Here is a 22,453-nt window from a genome sequence, read left to right on the forward strand (position 1 = left end):
TTTCTGATTAATTAGAATATTAACATTTCTCTACAGTGATACTCAGAGGGATTATCCAGCTCTCAAGAAATTGGATAAGGAATATCCACCTGATTTATGTGGGTGAGGGGAAAGGGATAGGGACGGTGATGGTAGGGAATCGGGGAATCATTTCTGCAAAGATGATATTTTGACTTCATCCTTGTATGAATGATTCCAGTCAGTCCATCTCCTCCCTCAGCATGTAAACCAATCCTGCTCAACATCATTGTAATACTTAAAAGTTGAATTTCACCAATTTAGATTTATTTTTAAAATTAATTTTGATGGTTTGCTCACTGGCTAGATGTATTTCTAATTGTGTTTTAAAAATCAATTTAAAGTCAATTTCATTAAAGAAATGTGTCTGTCAGCTCTAGCTGAATTGCAACACTCTTGCTTTTCAATCAGATGTTGATGGGTTCGAGCCGCACCACAGGTTGAGGTTGTCACGTCAGTGAGAAAGTGCTGTATTGTTACAGATGCCATGTGAATGTTGATGTGAAAAGCCTCACGACTAAAGGAGGAGGGAGTTTCTCCCTCCTCTGGCTAACATCAACCTCTCATGCAACACAGTCAAATCAAATTGGTCACAGAACTTGCTGTTAGTGGGTTCAAATCCCACCACAGCAGATGATGAAATTTGAATTCAATTTAAAACAAAATCTAATGATGACTGTGAAATCATTGCCGATTTATGGTAAAAACCCATCTGGTCCACTAATTTCATTTAGGGAAGGAAATCTGCTGTCCTTGCCTGGTCTGGCCAACATCTGATTCCAGATTCACAGAAATGCGGCTGACTCTCAAATGCCCTCTGAAATGCGTCTGACCCTCATATGCCCTCTGAAATGGAGGGCAGTTAGGGATGTGCAATAAAGCCAGCGACACTTGCATCCCCAGAGCGAATATAAAAAAAAAAGCTATGCACCACCTTGGCGATGACATGTACCGACATTACAACTATATTTAAGATGCACTTAATTAGCAGTGAAGGTTACATACAATGTTGAGTTCTTTATTTTTGGCGTTTGGTCTTGAGGTGGAGGACACTTTATTTGATGGAATAAAGCATTTTTTCACAAAATGCATAAAATCCTTAGTGTAGAAGGAGGCCATTCAGATCTGCACCGACCATACCAAGAGCACCCTACATATCCCGTAACCACGCCTAACCTGCACACCGTTGGACTGTGAGATGAAACCGGAGAACCCAGAGGAAATCCACACAGACACAGGGAGAACGTACAAGCTCCACACACAGTCACCCAAGACCAGAATTGAACCTGGGTCCCTAAGAACATCTTTTGTTAATTGGGTTCATTTTTCTGCAACTTAATAAATCTTGATAATCAGGGCCAGTGTTTCTTGGTGAAAAGATAAGTCTGATTTGACTTTATTATGTGAGATTTTGCATGGGGATTGATTTTTGGAATTTTTCTTGAGAAAATGCATTCTAATTTTATTCCCCTTTTAACTGTGATCTTAGTTGTAGTTTAGAAATAAATCAGACAGACTTCTGGTTGTGGCTATGCAGAGCTAAGTCGCACGTTCGACAGCTCCCGCTTGGAACGGACTTTTGGGCTCTTCAGGGCCCCCAGTGGAATTTTTCCGACATTTCCCGGTGTGGGAAGAAGACTGCAACATTCCCCCGACAGTGTATGGCTTGGACCAGGAGCTGGGCAACTAAAAAAGTGGTGGTGAAGCCAAAGAAAGTGCGAGGGAAGAAGAGCTCAAAGCGGACCTGCTGGAGCCGATGAAGGCTTCTATTGATAAGCTGCTGGAGATCCAGATGGCCCGGGGGTGGCGATCCGCGAGGTCCGACAAAAGGTCTCCGAATACGAGGGTGAGATCTTGGGTCTAGCGGTAAAGGTTGAGGCACACAAGGCGCTCCACAAGAAATGGCAGGAACGGTTCGAGGAGATGGAGAATCGGTCGAGGCAGAAGAATCTGCGGATACTGGGCCTCCCTGAGGGGCTGGAGGGGTCGGACGTGGGGGCCGATGTGGTCACCATGTTAAACTCGCTGATGGGAGTGGGGTCCTTCCAGGGGACCCTGGAGCTGGAAGGGGCCCATAGAGTGCTGGCGAGGAGGCCCAAGGCTAACCGTGCTGGTGCGGTTTCATCGGTTCGCTGATCGGGAGTGCGTACTCGGGTGGGCCAAGAAAGAGAGGAGCAGCAGGTGGGAGAACGCGGAGGTTCGAATATATCAGGACTGGAGCGCGGAGGTGGGTCACCTACAAGGACCGGCACCATTATTTTGAGTCCCCGAGGAGGCGTGGGCCTTTGTTCAGGACACGAGATGGGGGTCGGGCGTGGGGATGGTTGAGGATTATTGTTGTGTTACATTTTGAGGGGGGGTTCTTTGTTCTTGTTTCTTTTTGATTCGGTGTGGGTGGGTTGGGCACTGTTTTGGTTGGGTCTGTCAGGTGGGTTCTTGGAGGGGGGCAAGTAAACTGAGTAGGGGGTGAATGGCCGGTAGGGGGGGATGGGGCCCCGCGGGGGTGGGGGAGGCCACGCGGGGGAGGGTGAGGCCCCAGTCGGGGATGAGGGGACTGGGACTGTAAAAGGAGCTGCGCCAGAGGAGGCGGGGCCGGGCAGGTGGAAAGCGCGGGCTTTTTCCCCACGCTGGAGGGGGTGGGGCCGGGGCGGGGAAGCGCAGGTTTTTTTCCCCGCGCTTGAGATGGAAGGAGGAGGCGGAGAGCCTGCTGGTGGGTAATGGAGGGTGAGGGGAAGTCCCACAATGGGAGGAGTCGGAGAGGCGGGTGTGACCGGGGTCAGCAGGAGTCAACTGACTTGCGGGAGTGCAATGGGGGGAGCAAAGCAGCTAGGAGGGGTCCGAGCTGGGGGGAGGTTGCTAGGTGGAGGGGGAACCGGGTTGTTGCTGGTATGGTCAAGGGGGAGCTGGAGCGAGTAGAGGGGGTTGGGACGGGGGTGGGGTGCGGGTGCATGGCTGGCCGAGGAGAGGTTATGGCTAGTCGGCGGGTAGCCCCTGATCCGGCTGATAACCTGGAACGTAAGTGGACTGAACGGGCCGGTTAAGTGGGCCCAGGTGTTTGCGCACCTGAAGGGGCTGAAGACGAATGTGGTCATGCTCCAGGAGACACACCTGAAGGTGGCAGACCAGGTAAGGTTGAGGAAGGGGTGGGTAGGTCAGGTGTTTCATTCGGGGCTGGATGTCAAAATTCTGGGGTGGCGATCTTGGTGGGAAAGAGGGTATCGTTCGAGGCATTGAGCATTGTGACAGACAATGGCGGCAGGTACATAATGGGAAGTGTTAAGCTGCAAGGGGAGAGGGACAAGGATGAGCTGGTTTTTTGGGGGTGAGGCCAGGTGTGTTAGATGCTCAGGGAGCCTAGCAAACCACACCCATATGTTCTGGGCATGCCCAGCGCTGGAGGAGTTTTGGAAGAGCGTAGCAAGGACAGTGTCGAGGGTGGTACAATCCAGGGTCAAACCGGGCTGGGGGCTCGCAATATTTGGGGTTGCAGGGGAGCCGGGAGTGCAGGAGGCGAAAGAGGCCGGTATTCTGGCCTTTGTGTCCCTGGTAGTCCGGCGAAGGATTCTTCTTCAGTGGAAGGCTGCGAGGCCCCCAAGCGTGGAATCCTGGATCAATGATATGGCGGGGATTATTAAACTGGAGAGGGTGAAATTTGCCTTAAGGGGATCGGTGCAGGGGTTTTTAAGGCAGTGGCAACCTTTCTTGGACTTCCTGGCAGAACGGTAGACAATAGTCAGCAGCAGCAGCAACCTGGGGGGGGGGGTGGGGGGGGGGGGGGGGATCTATATTATTTTTGTTTGTCTATACTGGGGATCTGAGGGGGTGTATATATTTGCTATGTGTTAATTCGGGGTGTTAATTTATTATTTATGTATAGGGGGGGAGGGGGGGCACGGGTTTGTTTTGTTTTGTACTTCATTCTATTGGGTTCCTTTTACGTTTTGTTGTTGATATTTTGTGAAAACTTTAATAAAAACTATTAAAAAAAAAAAAGAAATAAATCAGGCGATCTGCAAAATGTATTGTGTGGGATAGCTTTGCTATTGAGTGGGTCTGGTACTGTTAGAGATAAGTTGAAGAATAGTTAGTTAAGAGTAAGATTTGTTCAAGTGGATTCCAGATATCTAATATTTGTGCCGAGGTTTTGGTTCTTATTTTGAAAAGCAGTTCCTTTAGAAATTGCTGTATTTCTGATGAATTCCTGTTGAGTTTGATTTGATGAAACTGGATGTGATGAATGTTAATCTAATCTAATTCTTAGATAAAAGTTAAATATTGGAGATGCAGAAAATCTGAAATAAAATAAAATATTGGAAATATTTAGCAGGTCAAGCAGCATTAGGGGAGAGAGAAATGGTTAACATTTTGGTTCAATGACCTTTCATCAGCTTCTGGTGGAAGATTGTCAACCTGAAACACTAACCCTCTTTCTCTCTCCACAGATGCTGCCTGACCTGCTGAGCTTTTCCAATATTTTCTATTTTTAACTCTTTGATGTTGAATCAGTATCTGAACCTAGGGATTTGACTATAACCTTGAAATTATTCTGGCAACTATTTGAATTAAGAGTAGACTGCATAATATATAAAAGTATCTAATTATAAATTCAATCTGAATTCAATATTAAATTACGTAAACACCACCAGCATTTTGTGTTGGGCATTAATTTTGTTTTGTATAATTAGTGGCTGTCGGAGATGCTTTCACACTGTAGAATTTATGTAATAATCTGGAATAACTGCAGTTTGAAGATTTCTGCAATTGTTTTGCCAGAAAGCAGTACAGCCAATACTAAACGAACAAATTACCAGTGGTGTTGCCAATGGTTATGGAGTATTTTAGTTGTGGAAGATCTCGGTGGGTTAATGAGAAAGATGGTAGCAGAGGGTGAACATTAAGCTCTCGTGGTTGGTTGTTGAATAGGAAGTTTATTTTGTCTCTATTCTCTGCTCCTGACAACCTCAGATATAGAATGGTGGAAGGACAGTGCAAAATTTCAAACTTTGACTGAGGCAGAGCCATATAAACAATGGAACAATGGGTGATTAATCGGTGTTATTGTGATTCTAAATATAATTTTGCAATTAATTTCCCTCAGCGACCCGTGTTGCTCAAGTAATGCATAAAACAAATAATTCCGATGCTGAGAACCATGATGGTGACTGGAATGAAGGAATTGTGTGGTCATTGAAAGTTTGTACCCAGTGACGATTGTTTTGGTTGCCAATTCATTCAACTGTGTAGTGCTGAATAGCGGTTGTACTTCTACAGTTTGTGAGATTGATTGGCTTGTTTGCTGCCTGAAATCTCTGGACGAGGCAGATCAGTGGAAGTATGGAAGCACCACCTGCTTTAGATTTGGGGATGCCAACATGCTAATGTTGTCCAGAAAAGTAGTCCTCCCATGGTAGATGGCTGGGATAAGTCTCTTCATTAATATTGATGTGGTCTCCAATGAGATGCCTCCATTGTTAAGCAGATCTAATTTTAAAATAGGACAGATAAAATTAGACATGGAGAATGACAAAGCAATTGTGTTCAGAAAACTGTAGATCTGCATTTTACACAATCAGGTCATTACTGCCTTCCATTAAGAAATCCATTATTTCTCATCAGAGTGCCCAAGCAGTACTGTTAACTTCTGGAGATAAATGTTTTGTGGACAAGAAAAAGATTATCCGGACATAACACAGACAATTGCATATCCAGCTTCACAGAAATTGAACGCTCTGTTGTGAGATGCTAGAATGGTTGGTAAAGAATACAGCACCCTTATTGAGTTATGGTTCAATGTGACACTTGCGTTACATATCGACTGTCCCCAGTCTGCCACTGGCCAGCAAATTTAATGATGTAGTGGCACTGGACCGTTATGGGACAAGGATCAGGGTTTTTCTCTGCTACAATTTGGAGATATGGCGACAGGATTTAGCCTATCTACGGTAATAAATGGCAAGGACAAACAGACTATTGTAGACAGGGTCACAGAGAAATGGGAAAATTCCTGATGGATAATGGAGGAGAATTTCCAAATGATGAATTTTGGCTGATATGTGAAAATCTGAATATCATTGTTATTAATACCGTGGCTGAGTGCCCATTCAGCAATGGTTTGTGTGAGAAGAACTATGCAGTAATGGAAGAAGAGTTGCATAGATACAAGATAACCAACCGGATTGCTGGTTTCAAATGGCAAGAAATGTACATTCAACCCCCCCTCACCCCGCCCAGCTCGTGAAGGAATAACCATAACTCAAATTTTTTCTGCTCACTTAAATGTCTCGGATGCCGGCAGGAAAACGTCGATCGAGGCTGAGATTTCAGAGAGAATTAGTGAATTGACACTGCAGAACAAAATCGAGGTGGAATTCACTTCGGGTAATCTACTTTTATTATAAGAGAGAGGAGTTAAGAAATGGAAAGTTAAAGGATGTGAAGGAAGGAAAAACTAATTATTCAGCATAAGAATCAAACAATAAAAGCCCATTTCTCATGGATTACCGGAATGAATTCTGATGTGATGGAAAAAGACAAAGCACGATGTTCATCGCATACATTGTGGAGCAGAGCCAGAGGGACAAAATATGACGCACCAGCAGTTAGATATGTGTAGAAAATTGGATTGTGATACACGAGAAGGGGCTATTCTGTCCAGAGGTCAGTTGCCCAAAGTGGTTTCCCGGGTATCGCATTGTATCCAGATGGATCAGATAACTGAAGGGATGCAACAATCTACTGGAAAATATAAGAATAGGTTGAATGTTCAGAATGATGGACAAGCGGTGAAGGCCATACATTTAGAGCATGAAGTACAAGGGTGGACAATGAGGAAGCGTAACCCAAGTTACAGTGATAGGTCAGGTGATGAATCCTGGGTGAGGAATTATTCACATACAATGTATTGGGTCTCTGACGGGGCACACTGGGTGTAACAGTTGGAGCCCGGAAAGACTTCAACAGGCAAGTAGGAGTCTTAGCTTAACTAGATGACATGTTAGAGTGGAGAATACGGAATCATCTCTACAGCATAGCAGAAGCACGAGCCCTCATCACCGTCAAGTTTTTGTAATGGCCAACAAGTTGGTTGGGGGTAAAGCTCCACGGGAAGCTAAACAGAGGGAGTTTGAGGGAAGTTGGTGTGTATTCAGAAGTTTCAAATCTGCTTCGGCCAGCAGTGTCACATAGATGGACCTGCATGGAAAAGGTCCTACTGGATAGAACAAGGCTAGGTTAGTGGCCTGGGAAATTGAAAAATCCTTAGCAGTGGGCTCGTCCACAGCAGGGAAGGTAATTTTGAAACAATTTCTTTCCTACCTCCCTCCCATCCTATCTGAGCTCATCTTACCCATGAGGTCCACATTCTGCTCTTTTTAAAAAAAAAAAAAAAAATTCCAATTGAGGGGCAATTTAGCATGGCCAATCTACCGACCCTGCACATCTTTGGATTTGTGGGGGTGAGGCACCATGCAAACATGGGGAGAATGTGCAAACCCCACATTGACAGTGACCTACAGCCTGGATCGAACCCGGGTCCTCGGCGCCACCGTGTCACCCTCCTTCTGCTCTCATAATTCTATTCCCACCAAACATTGCCTTAAATGTGCAAATGATTCTGATGTGAGGACAAGGATGTCAGAACAACAATGTAAATAGCATTGATTTTCCTTTCTGTTGTACCTCTTTCAGATGAAGGAAGATGTTATGGAGGACATGAATGGATGTTGAGCAGACGATAATCAGTTGGAGTGGGAGGGAGGCAGGCAGGTACTTTCAGACAAGGATTTTGAGAAGGCTGTAGAAAGTAAGACTGGTGACAATGTGGAATTAGTGCACCTGACCACCGGCCAATGAACAAGCTGAATGCCAAAGTAAAGCCCAGTTTTAGAAAGCAGAGGATGCATGCAAAGATGTATACCTGCAGGAGATCACTAAACTTAAATGGTTGCATTGGTGATACCGTGCAACTTGAAAATTTTGGAGTCAGCTTGTTAGGACATAAGTAGCTGCTGGAAGGTTTTGTGCAGTTCTGGAGGTGAACTCTGATATTTTTAGTAAGTTTTAACTTTCGTAAAACTGGTGCAGGTGAGGAGATGGTTACAAGTCTAACCTTGAGATGATGAATATATGGACCTGGGATTTGGCAGTGGTCAGAGAGCTAGGAATTAAGTTTGGCAATGTTGAGGAAATTATTTTGGTGTCAGCAGCGAAGTAGGGAGCAGACATTTGTGGAGTGTGGTGAGATGTAACATTTATAATTCTGAGAGTATGTCACATCATAAGGAGCAGGATGTTCCCATTGTGTTGTATATTATACAAGTTAATATCTGTCCTCGTCCATTCTGCACCTTTTTAAAACTGCCATTGTTTTTTTGTGAATTATTGTTTTTTTCGTTTCCTTTATAGATTTTGGTTTCATTCATGTTATTTTTTTCTTGCATACTATACTATCATTACTTCATGACAAACAATATTAAAACAAGACCTTGTATTTGATGTAATTTGCATTTTCTGTCAGAGGGTCGTGAATCTCTGGAACTCGCTTCCTCAAAAGGCATTGGAGAGCAGTCATTGAATATTTTTAAGGCAGAACTAGATAGATTCTTGGTCAACAAGGAGGTGACAGGTTAGCAGGGGTAGGCGGGAATGTGGGGTTGAAGTTACAAGCAGGTCAGCCATGATCTTATTGAATGTCGCAACAGTTTGTGATACATACTGACATGTATGTCAGTATGTTCATCTGACATACCTATATGTATGTCAGATGAACATACATATACAAGAATTTATATGTATGTTCATCTGACAGTGGATTAAAGATTTTTATGCAAATAATTACTCTGGGAACCCAGGATATTGAATCATTTAGGATACAGTTAACTTGGAACAAATCACCTTTTTCTGTTAAGAGAAATGGTTAACATGAGACTGTTTTACATCTCTGAGCTGCTGTTTTTGAATTCCCAGATTTGCTTTCCTTCTCACCCGTGACATTTGTGAACCTTACTACTTGTGCTGATGAGGCCAGTAATCATCACAACATTATGAATAATGTCAGATTTTGATCTGAAATGTGTTTTACCAGTGGTATTAATCACCTGTGCTTGGTGCATGAGTCCATTTGGTTGAACAGCAAATGCTGTATGTTGCAGCTGGCTGGTTATAATTTGCAGTAAATATCGTGTTATTTCGCTGCCGTAACTTCCTTTCCCCAGGTAAAGTGTCATGGTGCTATTTATAATTGCTGCAGAGAATGCCTCCTAGACTGATTCTCCAGCGAGAGCAGATATTAAAGCGCGTGTTTTGTCATGCTTTCTCCTTCTGGTGGTGTCTCACTTGACTGGAACATGGACTGTGGGTTATGAAACCTACGGGGAAAAGTTTGTGATGGGCACTCCCATCTTGTCAGGCACTGTACTGGAACTAGGGCCCAATAAAGTAAGTCTCTCCTCTATCTCTTTCTCTCTCTCTCTCTCTCTTTCTCCCCCCCCCCCCCCCCCTCCCCCACCCCCTCCCCCACCCCCCACACTCTCAACCCTGGATCAATCATGAAATCAGGAGCATTTTAGTGGCATTAAAGATGTCAATTCTATGTCAGTCTTTGAAACCAGAGAACTGCATGATGTAGCATCACCTCCAATACCTGTTGTGGGTTGGATGGGGCAAAGATTAAAAAGCTACTACATGGTTCAACAAGGTAAAGTTGCCATAGTCCCAGATATTGATAGGCTGTTTTCCCCTTTTGAGGGAGAGAGCTGTGTGGTGGTGATTTAGCCTGAGAATCACCACACCTCAGGGAAGGGGCAAGGTTGAGAAGACGGGACTTCATGATTAACCTCAGCCAGAATTGAACCTGCACTGCTGACTCTGCATTACAAACCAGCTGTCAAGCCAACTGACCTAAACCGGGTAGAGCTTTGTTTTATGTGGGCTTTAGAATTCAGAAGCACGCTATGGGGTGGGGAATGGAGAGCTGGGAATGGAAGGGTTGAGTGGAAGGAAGGACAAAAGATGATTTGTGGACTATGGAAAAAGCAAATGACAACAGCATTTGAACAGAAATTGCCCGAAACCAAAACTACAACTTTAAAGGATGCTGCTGCCCCACTGACTGGTGGTTTTCAACAACTTACATTTTTTTCCCTCCGAACAGCAGAATTTAGTTGAGTGTGAGTATAAATAATGTAAAGATGCTTCCAAAATAGATCGTTTTTGAAAGTGGACGCAAATAATTGAAACCACCTCAGAAATGTTGTTGGTATTTCACATATAGGACAATGCTACTGGGATTAATACTAGCATATTTTTCCAGGGCTGGAGTAGAGGGAGGAGATGACATATTGGGATTAATATCAGAATATGTTTCCAGGGCTGGAGCGGAGGGAGGAGATGACAATGAATTAATATGAGAGCGTATTGGACAAACTGTTTGACAGGTCAAGTAGCTGAATATTATTCCTCCTTTTCTTGCATTGCACTTCCTTGTAAATCAGAAGCAAGGGCACTCTGGTTTCCTCCTACAGTCCAAAGATGTGCAGGTTAGGTGAGGTTACCGGGTTATGAGGCTAGGGCGGGATGTGGACCTGGGAGGCTCTTGCAGAGGGTTAGTGCAGACTCGATGAACTGATTGGCCTCCTGCATTGTTGGCATTCTATGGATCAAAACGTCGTTAGTCATCAGTTTCTTGTATTGTAATATAGCATTAGAATGGTCTTTTCATGCTGTAATCATTTGGCCGATCATGTTCTTGCATGTTCTCTGCAAAAGCCCACCCTTTTTCGTAACCCTGCAATATTTTCTCTTCAGATAATTATCCAATTGCCACTTGAAAATCACGATTGACTCTGCCCGCACAACAGCCTCAGGCAGTGTATTTCAGCTCTTAACCACGCCATGTGTGAAAAGTTTTTCCTCTTGTCACCTTGGTTCTTTTGCCGTTCACCTTAAATTGGTGTCACCTGGTCCACAATCGTTCAGCTAATGGAAATATCTACTCTCCGGACCCCTCATTGTTTTGAATACCTCTATCAAAGGTGTGCAGGTTAGGTGGATTGGCCATGATAAATTGCCCTTAGTGTCCAAAATTGCCCTTAGTGTTGGGTGGGGTTACTGGGTTATGGGGATAGGGTGGAGGTGTTGACCTTGGGTAGGGTGCTCTTTCCAAGAGGTGCAGGTGCAGGCTCGATGGGCCGAATGGCCTCCTTCTGCACTGTAAATTCTATGATAATCTATGAAATCTCCTCTTTTCTTTTTGTTTAATAAATTTAGAGTACCCAATTCATTTTTTTCCAATTAAGGGCCAAATTAGCATGTTTAATCCACCTACCCTACACATCTTTGGGTTGTGGGGGCGAAACCCATGCGAACACGGAGAATGTGCAAACTCCACACGGGACAGTGACCCAGAGCCGGGATCGAACCTGGGACCTTGGCGCCGTGAGACTGCAGTGCTAACCACTGCACCACCGTGCTGCCCTCTAGCAGATCTCCTCTTGACCATCTTTTCTCTTCAGGAGAACAGCTCCAGCTTTTTAAATGTATCTATATAACTGATATCCCTCATCCCTGGAGCCATTCTTGTAAATATTTTCAGCATCCTTTCTGATGTTGTCACATCTATCTGAAAATGGCACACACTACTCCAGTTGAAGATGAACCAGTGTTTTATAAAGGTTCATTATAATTTTTCCTTTTGCCTCTATTTATAAATTCAATTTCCCATATGCCTTATTAGCCACTTTCTCAAACTGTCCTGCCATATTCAACAATCTGTGCATGTGTACTTCCAGATCCCTTTGCTTCTGCACCTGTTTTAGAATCTTTTTTATTTTGTATCGCCTCTCCTCTTCCTACGAAAAAGCATAATTTCACACCTTTCCGCATTAAATTTCATCTATCTTGTGTCAATCTATTTCACCAGCCTATGTCCTCCTCATGGTTCACAATACTTCCAAATTTTGGGTCATCTGCAAATTTTGAAATTGTGACGACAGATCCATGCCCCAGTGAGGGTGTGACAATCTATCTCTGGTCAGGATGATGTGATATTCCAGTGCATGTGCTGCCTTTGACTTTCTAGAGGGTAGAGGTGATGGGTTTGAGAGCTTCTGTGGCAGAAGCCTTGCGAATTGCTGGAGTTGCATACATCCAGGCAAGTGCAAAGTATTCCACATCCTAACTTGCAGATAGTGGACAGGTTTTGCGGAGTCAAAGTGAACCACTTGCCCTGTAATATCGAACCTCTGATCTGCTCTTGTAGCCATAGTATTCATGTTGCATGTCCAGGAAATTTCTGCACAATAGTGACTCTATTGATGGTGAGGGACTTTGCAATGGTAATGCCACTGAATGTCAAGGGGAGCTGGTTAGATTTTCTCTTGTTGTGGATGGTCTGACACTTGTTTAGTGCAGATGTCATTTGCTACTATCAACCCAAGTCTGAAAGTTTACCAGATGTTAGGGTGTTCACTGCTTCTGTAACTGAAGAGTTGGAAATAGAATTGAACTTGCGCAATTATCAGTGAACATCCCTACTTCTGACCTTATGATGGAGAGAAGATATTTTGTGATGAAGATTATATTCTTTATTAGCGTCACAAGTGGGAAAACCTTTACACCGCAACAAAGTTACTGTGAAAATCCCCTAGTCGCCACACTATGGCGCCTGCATTGTAATGAAATCTTCCTCTCTCCATTTGGAGTGTAGGCACTAAGGTTTACACTAAACTGGTGCAGGCAAAATGTGTCAGATGGTCAACTATGCTGTACCATTCCATAGCTCACGATCACTGTTTCAGCACTATACTTTAGAAGGGTCACCAAGTTATTTAAAAAAAATAAAAATTTAGTGTCCAATAATTTTTTTCCAATGAAGGGACAATTTAGCATGACCAATCCACCTAACCTGCACATCTTTGGGTTGTGGGGGTGAAACCCACGCAGACACGGGAAGAATGTGCAAACTCAACACGGGGTCACCAAGTTATAATCAAAATGTTTACAAATAAGAGTGTGGCCTAGTTGTTTAGCAATCAGGTGGTAATTGAAATGAGGGGGCAGAGCAACAATTAGGACTTGATGTGTGAGGTGCCACAGGCTGAGTTAACCCTTAAACTGTCGGGCTTTGCTGCATCTTTGTCTGACACCGGATTCAGTTGTTAGCTAAAACCTGTGCAAGTCACTGCAAAATGCATTTTTGGGCTTTCACAGAAGCTAGCACCTGATTTCTTCACATCACTTGGACTTTAAAGCATGCATTGACGAATATTCCCTCACCTTGTATCTTGAAATGCTCAGTGAATTGTGTAAGCATGTAAGCTTTAGACTGGTTTGTACTGTGATAAATTCAGAAATACTTGGGGCTTTGATCCTTTGAATCTTAAATGTCCTGAAAATTGTCACTCATATACAGCACTACAGATATTTGACTTCACCTGAAATAGGCTATTCACTAAACTGTTAATCTTTTCTTTTTGAATACAGTGTGTAGGTTAGATTAAGGGGTTAATGTGATGAGGGTTGGGGCGGGGGGAAGTGAGCTTGGGTGAAGTACTCTGTTCAGACGGATGGTGCAGGCTCGATGGGCCGAATGGCCTCCTGCACTGTAGGGATTCTATGATTCCATGATTTTAATTGCTTTTATCCATTTGAATGTGCCATTAACAAGATTACAGCTGTATTGGATGCAGATTGAAGGAAAGAGGGGTTTGGTGGGGGCGCATGGCTGAGAAGGAATCTTTAGGGACTTGGCCTGCATTAGAATAGCAGAGGGTATGCCAAGAGAAGTACAGTGGTGGCAGATAATGTTGAGGCTATGAGTGAACTTAAACTAGATACTGTTACTGTTGAGTGGACAAGTAACCCAGACTAATAATCTAGAGATCGTGAGTTTAAATTCCACCATGATAGTTTGAGAATATTAATTTACTTCTTACAAAAAGCAAAGGCCAAAAGTGCCCTTGAAGATGTTCATTCACTGTAAAAACCCAAATTGCTCTGTAATATTCTTTCAGGGAAGGAAATTTGCTGTTTTCCTTCTCATGACTCCCATTTTCACTCTCTGTGCTTTGCTCCTAACTGCTTTGTGAAGTGACCTTGATTGCTACCTAGTTCAAGAACTCTCACAAACACCATCTCAAGGCAACTATGGTTAGACATTAAATGTGACTTTGTCAGATACATCCACATCTCAAGAATAAATTGGGAAAAGAATCAAACCAAGCACTGAAGTATGTTTGGCACAAAGATTGCAGCCTTCGCTTTCTCTCACTTCCGATATACTATCCAGCCATCACTTTGTATAAATAACACATTTCAAATAAATATCAATGAATTTGGGAAACTGTCTAAAATTACCATTTGTCAAATGCATTACATTTAGTTGGAAGTAGCAGATAATGACCAGTACATGTTTTTCAATCTCTTAGCTTCCCACGATTTCCTTTTAAAATGATGTGGGTGGGAGGAGGATGTTGCAAAGGGATAGAGGCAGATAAGTGAGTGGGAGAAACTGGCAGATGGAGTGCAGTGTGGGGGGGAAGAGTGATGTAATTCATTTTGGAACAAAGAATGAAATATCAGTTTATTTTCTCAATGACTAGAAACTAGGGGGATTTAGGTGTCTGTGCACATTACAAAGGTAGTGCACAGGCACATAATATAATCAAAAAACTTTATCTTGGGGTCCAGGATATCAAGGGAAAGCAATGATGCTTCAGCTGTACAGAACCTCAGTGGCACCCCATCCATTGTTCACATTTGGCCATTGCCCCTCAGGAAAGATATAGGCCTTAGTTAAGGACATGGCGAATGATGTCAGATCTTAAAGGTCAAAGTGCCTGTTACTTTAATTGGCTTGTATCTCCTTTTGTTCAAAAGTGTTACCACTGGAATGGGAGGAATGTGCGTATTATCTAGCCCCCTACACAAGTCATACCATTAATTTAAAAGTTCAATTTACTCACCAAAATAGTCAATTGTCTACCTTCCCTATTGGTAACCAGGATAAAAGAGGCTTTAACCAAGCTTCTTTCAGTAAAATCAGAACAATATTTTAATCATAAAAACAGAACTTTTTTTAACAATTTGCAAGAACTGGTTAACATACAATTGTACTCTGGACGTATAATCAATTGTACCCTGGAAGTATAATCATCTCTTAATTCCCTCCAGCAGGCACATGTGCACACATGCAGACAAACAAACAAAGGACAAACAGATAGCGTCTCGCTGCAGAGACTGGCTTTAGGGGATAGTATTATAGAATAAAGGATTAGGTTAGCAGGGTTTCAATGCGGGCGATCTGGACTTCCCTCCTGATATGGAAGTTCTCACTAATGGCACTTTGTGCAGAGGAGAAGAGAGGACTGGGTCGGACTTTCTTGGTTCAAATTTGCCGGTCTAAATGCAGACAAGTTACACTCCGATTGAGGATTCTCTGGCAGCAGGTTGAGAACCAAACACGATCAGGTAAGGTAGAGAATGTCCAGTAGGATAGCCATCCTTTCTCAGTTTATTCCTGAACTAAACTGACTTCAAAACTAGCAGGTTCACAATTAAGGTTGGCTCTGCCATGTGATCATCTGAAAGTTACTAGTCTTTGCCTTTTAGTTTTCCCCCACATTAGTTAAAATGATTGCGGTTCAAAAAAAAACGATCTTCCTCAAATACCATATCGGTCAGGTGATTTCATGGAAGATGGCAAGCCTCCTTGAGGTCCGAGGTGAACTCATGACCTTCTTTATAAAGTAAACTCCAGGTCAGCATCCAAATGTCCAGATAATGCAATGTCTTTCTGTGTTTAAAAAATACAGACATTTGAAATATATGATTTTCCCAACAAAAGTATGAGGGATGATCTATAAATGGGTCCAAATAGGGTCGAGACCAGGAAATATTGTCCTTGTGTGTATGGGCAAATCTAATCTGACCAATCTTGGAATTAGTTTAGACTCTTTAATATCGGGAATTGTGTTAACTGGCACATATGGAGCAGTGGTAGTGCTCCTACCACTGGAAGCTCCGGGTTCAAGTTGCACTTCAGAAGACTTGATGGGCATGGAAGGTGTGTTCATAATGTGGCCAAAATAGGTTGATTATCAGCATGTAAATCCTTCCAATATGCCTGATGGCAGGCGATAAGATTTGGGAGGTTTCCTGGTCAGCCATGCTGCAGAAGTCGATGATTGTCACCACCCTCTTAGGTGATGGTACCAGGAGGAGGAGCAAGTATAGGAAGAAGAAGTTGGCAAAATAAATACTCTAATTGGTCGCCTATCATGTGAAAATTTAAATCTAACCCCTGTTGTAAACTAAATGTGGTGAGTTTCCCCCAAACCCTGAAATCGGCTCTTTTGGAGATTTGAGACTAGAACTAATTTTGAGTCCTGTGGCGAAAGAGGGTAACGTGACTCACCGAAAAAAAAGAAAAAAAAACCCGAAATGAACTCTTCTTGTGAATTGCTTATTCATCTTTATACCTATGCCACTTCGTATGGACTAGGTCCCAAAAGGACCTTCAGGTTGGGAAAAGAAATACACTGCACACAATAGTTTTAGCAATTTGTTTTTGGGGGTTTATTAAGAATTATGAAGGGGAATAAGCAAGCGCGATAAGATGTCCTGTTTTCTCAATAGATTGATCGATTTCATTGTCACATGAACCGAAGTACAGTGAAAAGTATTTTTCTGTGGCCAAGGGAACATACATAGTATGTGCACTAGAAGCGGGCACTGGTTATGCGACATATTTGTTGCCGGGTGGAGGAGAGACAGGTTAGCAATGGGGTGGAGACCCTTCACCAGAGCACAATATTGATGGTGGTTGGGGGGGGGGGGGGGGGGGGGGGGCAATGTGATCAATTCATTGTTTCTTTCCTTTTTGTTTGCATATTTTTCAGCTTCTATTTTCATGTTCTTTTATACTTTAACGGAATAGGCGCCTTACATTCAACTATCACTGCATTTCAAAAGTACTTGACTGATATAAAGCACTCTGAGATGTGAGGTAGTCTTGACAGCAACATATAAATGCAAGTCTTTTTTTCTTGGGAGCGAGAGTGCTGATTTCCCCACTCCTTGTTGCTTCCTGAACCTGCTCCCCGGGAAAGAGCGCTCTCCCCCGGCCAGAGTGCAAGGGAGTGAATCTGAACTTCCTCCCCGGGAAAGGTGCACCTTCCCTAAGGGAGTGAATCTGAACTTCGTATGTCTCAATGATTTTTTTATTTTATCATGTAACATTTTGCTACTAAGCAGCTTAATTCCCTCTAACTGGTGGATCAATTGATTCTCTCTCTCTCTCTCTCTCTTTCTCACTTAGATCATCATTTCTCAGAATCTTAATAGAATGCTTGGTTCTCTGGTGCACACCAAACATTACGTTTGTATTTAAATATTAACATCAAAATGTTAAATTTTTTCAGATGCTGCTTATTTTGCATAATTTTCTGTTTTTATGCTCACTGGAAACGTTACTGCAGAATGTTTGAATAATCCATTTGTTTCCACTGGTGCTTTCCCCCTACTTTGCATAGATTGCAACCTTTCGTTGTTTTGAAGGCCTGCTATATGTTTTCTGTTTGTTTTTTTCAGTGAAAATAAGTTTAACCATTTTGAGCTTTTCTTCACAAACCTAAGGCGTACAGTTATCCTGATCGCACTTTTGCAATATAACCGTTAGCTTTCCAAGCTTAGATGAGTAAAACTGCTGCTGCACTCAAATTTGCTGCACTATTGATCACTACAGTATATAATTACACCTTGTTCTGAGTTAAGTTCCAGTGCATCCTAGTATGTACAGTAATTTGCTTTAATTTGATGGTCCCAAAATATTTAGCTTTTTAATCTCTGGCAGTGAAGATAAAATTGAACCCTATATATCATGCACACACCATATTATTTAAACATTAAAATCCATCTGCTATTTATCAGTCTATCTATACAATATGTTAGGAATACCCTTGAAGGTGAACATATATCCTTTCTACTCATTACCTGCCCACATAGATTTGTGTCATCAGAAAATTTAGCAATAATGAGTGTAATCTAATTTTGGATTTTTCTTGATTTATGCCATCTTGCAATGCCATTCCCAAAAGCTAATTCAGTGCAGGTTAGGACTAAACCAAGGGTGTTTCAATCCATATGCCCAGATATGGTAGTCTCACTGCAATGACACTTCATTATATGATCAGCGAAGTACCCAAAGTATTCTTGGAGCAACTGCAATTAAAGCACTGATGACTGCAGCTTTAAATTGATAAGTGAACTGGTTTGTAGCCACCAGCGCACAGACAAGCATGTTCCTGACTGAATTTGCAAAGTGCGCATGACTTCCTACCGAGTGTTTAGACTGATTCTGAAATTGAAGCCTCAACGATGTAACACAGATGATTACGATACCTCCCTGTTAACTGCTGACTTCCCAATTTTACCCCTTGTTAGCTCACCTTTTTTCAGGTTCATTTTTTCTTCAGGTGCTATCCCTCTCTTTAAAACGGTCGTCAATACCCCTCCTCCTGTCCTTGTGAACCACCATTTCAGTTCCCATCTTATCCAGAACTCCATATTTAAGATTCTCCAATCAGGTTTTCACATTGCTACTGTACTGAAGCAGCATTTATCAAAATCCCAAATGACATTGCATGCCAGGGGTCTGCAACCGTAGAATTATAGAATTGTTATATTGCAGAAGGAGGTAATTTGGTCCATCGAGTCTGCACCGACCCTCTGAAAGAGCACCGTACCTATCCTAGTAATCCCACCTAATCTTTTGGACACTAAAAGGCAACTAGCATGGCCAATCCATCTAACTTGCACATTTTTGAACTCTGGGAGGAAACCAGAGCACCCAGAGGAAACCCATGCAGACACTAGGAGAATGTACAAACACTGCACAGACAGTTACCCAAGGCTGGAATTGAACCCATGTCCCTGGCACTGAGGCACCAGTGCTAACCACTGTGCCGCCCCCAATGTCACCTTAATGATTAGAAAAGCCATTTTAAAAAATTAATCAAAAACACTTTAAGAACCACTATGCTTCCAATAGTAATGACAAACAAGACAGACCCACGCATGGATTTTTATGCAACACTTTTACAGACATTGAGAAAGTGTTTTAATATCAATGAATAAGGACAAAGTTTTGACAAGTTGCTAATGCATGCTTTTTCACAAGTTGAAAGTCAAAAGTTTGAAACAAAACAAGACATTGAATTAGCATTGGCTCCTTCCTTAAAATAAAAACATCATTGCGATTTCTGTTGCTGGATTTCTTTAGGAAGTTATTAAATATCTGGACAGGATGCTGTCTTTTTCATTTCTAAGTAAGACAGCAAGCTTTCATCATTTAATTGACTTGGCTTTTTATGAAATTTATATTTAAAAACACTTGCTCACACTGAAGTTGAAATTGTATCCTCAAATTGAGCCTGGTGATATGTTGATTTGGATTTATTGTCACGTGTACTGAGGTACAGTGAACAGTTCCATACATGAAAACATAGGATACACGATAAATGCACAAAGTAGATACATAGACATAGACATTGGGTGAAGCATACGGAGTGTAGAGCTACTCAGTAGAGAAGATGCGTAGAGAGATCAGTTTAGTCCATAAGAGGGTCATTCGGGATTTTGGTAACAGCGGGGAAGAAGCCATTTTTGAATCTTTTAGTGCGTGTTCTCAGGCTTTTGTGTCTCTTGCCTGATGGAAGATGTTGGAAGAGAGAATAACCCGGGTGAGAGGGGTCTTTGATTCTGCTGCCTGCTTTCCCAAGGCAGAGGGAGGTGTAGTCCAGGTCAATGGATGGGAGGCGGGTTCACGTGATGGACTGGGCTGTGTTCACGACTCTCTGTAGGTCTTGGGCCAGGCAGTTGCCATACCAAACTGTGATGCAGCCAGATAGGATGCTTTCTCTGGTGCATCTGTGACTATTTTTGTTCACCATGGTATTCGCAGAACAAAAAATACCTTTATTTTTTGAATAATTTTGTTTTTGTTTGTAACATCGCTGCATAGCTGCGCTCAGACTTTGGTAGGACTTTACGGATGGCACAGTAGCACATTGGGAGCACTGTTGTCTCACAGTGCCAGAAATCCAGGTGTCATTCCAGCCTTGGGTGACTGTGTGGGGTTTGCACATTCTCCCCGTGACTAAGGTTTGCACATTCTCCCAGTATCTGTGTGGGTTTTCTCTGGGTGCTCAGGTTTCCACCTACAGTCCAAAGGTGTGTTGGTTGGGTAAATTGACTATGCTAAACTGTCCCTTAGTGTTCCAAAGGTTAGGTGGGGTTCTGGGAAATTGGGCTCAGGAAGGGTGATATTTTGGATGGTCGGGACAGACCCCATGGGCCGAATGGCCACCATCTGTACTGTAGGAATTCTGTGATTTTGTGATTTGAAAGTAATATTGTAGCATGTTCACCATGTATTCAAGGCATTCCTCATTTCATGATCTTGATAATAATCTTTATTAGTGCCGCAAGTAGGCTTGCATTTATACTGCAATTAAGGTACTGTGAAAATCCCCTAGTCGCCACACACTATGGTGCCTGTTCAGATACACTGAGGGACAAGTCAGAATGTTTAATTCACCTAACAAGCTCTACTTTCGGGACTTGTGGGAGGAAACTGGAGCACCCGTTAGAAACCCACGCAGGCACGGGAAGAACGTGCAACCCACGCAAGCACGGGAAGAACGTGCAGACTCCACACAGACAGTGACCCAAGCCGGATCCCTGGAGCTGTGAAGCAACAGTGCTAACCACTGTGTTATTGTGCTGCCCTTGGTCTTCCAGATAGTGGAGGTTTGGAAGGTGCTGTTGAAGGGAGCTTGGTGATTAATGCGCTGCATCTTGTCACAGAGCCATAGGAGTTTTACAGCACAGCAAGAGGCCCTTTGTTTCTCGACCGGCCATCATGCACCTATTTATTCGAATCCCATTTTCCAGCACTTGGTGGAAATGCTATGGCATTTCAATGCGTCTTAAATGCTGAGGGTTTCCACCTCCATCACCCTTTCAGGCAGTGAGTTCCAGGATCCCACCACCTTCTGGGTGAAAGGTTTTTCCCTCAAATTCCCTCTAAATATCCTGCCCCTTACCGTAAATCTATGCCCCCTGTTTATTGATTCACTACTAAGGGGAAAGATTTCTTCCTATCTATGTCCTTCATACTTTTGTACTCCTTAATCGGGTTCCTTTTGACAAAAACCTTGACAAGACCTTGTCAAAAGCCTTACTGAAGTCCATGTAGACTGCATCAACTGCATGCCCTCATCTACACACCTAGTCACCCTGAAAATTCAAACACATTTGTTAGATCTTTTAGATGGGACACACTGCTTGCCATTGTGTGCAGGTGGTGGAGTAAGTGAATGTTTAAGTTGGCGATTGGGCTTCTGATCAAGCAGATTCCTTTGAGTGTTGCTGGAGCTACACTCATCAGACAAGTGGAGCGTATTCTATCATACCCCTGATTTGTGCCTTGTAGATGGTGGACATGCCTTGGGGAATTAGGAGCTGAGTTACTTGCTGCAGAATTTCAAACCTCTGACCTGCTCTTGTAGCTAGCCTGGTTCAATTTCTGGTCAGTTGTGCCCCCGCAGGGTGTTGATTGCGATTGCAATGCTATTGGGGGAGATAGTTAGATTCTCTCTTATTAAGGATGGTCATTGCCTAACACTGGTGTGGCACGAATGTTCTTTGCCACTTATCGCCCCAAATATCAAACTTGAATATTGCCCAGCATACTGGTAAAAACCCTGGAAAAAGTTGCACCTTGTTTATTGAGGTACAGTTCGGTTGTAACTTAATTACTGTTAAACACTTCATTGCCCCTACAGAGGATATTTTATATTTCTGGAATATCAAATTGCTCCATTTAAAATAAATCTACATTTTAAATGTTTTCAAGTTTGTTTATTTTAGCTTCTAATTCATCTATTACTATCTGAAAATGTAAAAGTGAGCGATATTAATTGCTTTAACTTCGTAGGTTGCTGCATTTGAATGTTTCAAAGTGATTGGCTGTCTACCTGCTTGCTAATGTTATTGCTGCTGCGTGCCAAGATATTCCCTTAACTTGGTGTCAGATTTAAATTGTCATTAGGAAATGGGAAACCACACTACAGAATCACTAGGTCTTTGTGGACAAATTTCTTCGAGATCAGCAAGTGCTGTTGCTTTGCTCCTGTTTGCAAAATCAGTCCATTGGCTAACTGGACAGCATTAGTTTTTATTTCTTTCTCTGCTCCGCAACCCATGGTAAATGATGACACATACGAACATACTTGCGTGTGAACACACACCTTGGGCGCTCTCTACAAATTCTGACGTTGTCAGGAATGCCACCCCCCCTCCCCAATTTCTGAAGGGAAAACATGCTATCATTGTAGAAAACATTTTCTTGATGTAGGACAACAAAGGAAACATACGA

At 42.8% G+C, this 22,453-nt stretch overlaps 1 protein-coding gene across 2 annotated transcripts in view; it reads left to right on the forward strand.

Annotated features, from left to right (window-relative positions):
- The window catches only part of LOC140420940 (ribosomal protein S6 kinase alpha-6), a 126,337-nt gene that overhangs the window by 14,755 nt on the left and 89,129 nt on the right, over positions 1–22,453 (forward strand). Inside the window, exon 2 of one of the 2 annotated variants that reach the window (XM_072505126.1) lies at positions 7,705–7,782. The exons of the other annotated variant lie outside the window; for it this stretch is intronic. The gene's annotated coding sequence lies outside the window, so the exon portion shown is untranslated. The remainder of the gene's footprint in view (positions 1–7,704; positions 7,783–22,453) is intronic. 2 annotated transcript variants of the gene reach the window in all.

This window comes from Scyliorhinus torazame, chromosome 5, assembly GCF_047496885.1.
Source record: "Scyliorhinus torazame isolate Kashiwa2021f chromosome 5, sScyTor2.1, whole genome shotgun sequence".
NCBI classification, from domain to species: domain Eukaryota; kingdom Metazoa; phylum Chordata; class Chondrichthyes; order Carcharhiniformes; family Scyliorhinidae; genus Scyliorhinus; species Scyliorhinus torazame.